At 36.9% G+C, this 846-nt stretch overlaps 1 pseudogene; it reads right to left on the minus strand.

The window, feature by feature from the left end:
- Positions 1 to 371: 371 nt before the first annotated feature.
- Positions 372 to 588, minus strand: LOC111736247 (annotated as a pseudogene).
- Positions 589 to 846: the final 258 nt, after the last annotated feature.

The following is an 846-nucleotide window of genomic DNA, read 5'->3' on the forward strand; positions in this document are numbered from 1 at the left end:
TGTGTGAGTGTTGGGGGCATAGGCAGTGACTACAAATAAGCAAGATGTGTTTTTTGGGGGCGATGAAAATGTCCTAAATCGGATTGTGGTAATAGTCGCTCAACTCCGTCAATATATTAAGAACCATTGAATTATACCCATTAAATGAGTGAATTGTTTGGTATATGATTATATCTTTGTAAAAATTTTTTCATTTATTTTTTCAGCATCATGAATATTTTACTTAACCAGGGGTAAACAAGCCACAAATTTTGAAGATAAATCCACTGAGAAGATAATAGCAAAATTTAAAGATTCTTTGATCACGTGACTTCCATTCGCAATAAAACACTCATAATTGAAGTTTTTATTTTATATACAAAGAGCTAGCATTATTTCTGCAGTAGATATCTGGAATGACTCATTCATGGAAGTTCACTTAGTCTAACTTAATGAAGCCTATATCCTTCGTGTAATGACGGAAACAATGGCGGCACATATTGAGGCCATGTTTCCAGATCAGACCGTGCGGTTTGAACAGAAGCAGCAAGAATGAGACCCCTGGCCAAATTTTCTCGGCTGGCTCCAGTACAGTTGCTGATGACCCATCTCCCTCTCTCAGAGGCAAGGAGGCGAAAGGAAGGAACTAGCCCACACCTGCATTCTTGAAAGTTTGGGGACAGTTTACCCAGAATGCAGTGCTGACAAACGAAGCGTGTGCAGTGTAGCTATGCTGTTTTGTTTGATTATATCTTAATAAAGCTGTTAAAAAGAAAAAAATAGCCATTTCATTAAATCGATGCAATATGATTTTTATTTTTAAACATTGGGGTTATTTTCAGTTTTTCACACTGCTAAGTAATAGTG

Source organism: Pteropus vampyrus, unplaced genomic scaffold, assembly GCF_000151845.1.
Source record: "Pteropus vampyrus isolate Shadow unplaced genomic scaffold, Pvam_2.0 Scaffold19, whole genome shotgun sequence".
NCBI lineage: Eukaryota > Metazoa > Chordata > Mammalia > Chiroptera > Pteropodidae > Pteropus > Pteropus vampyrus.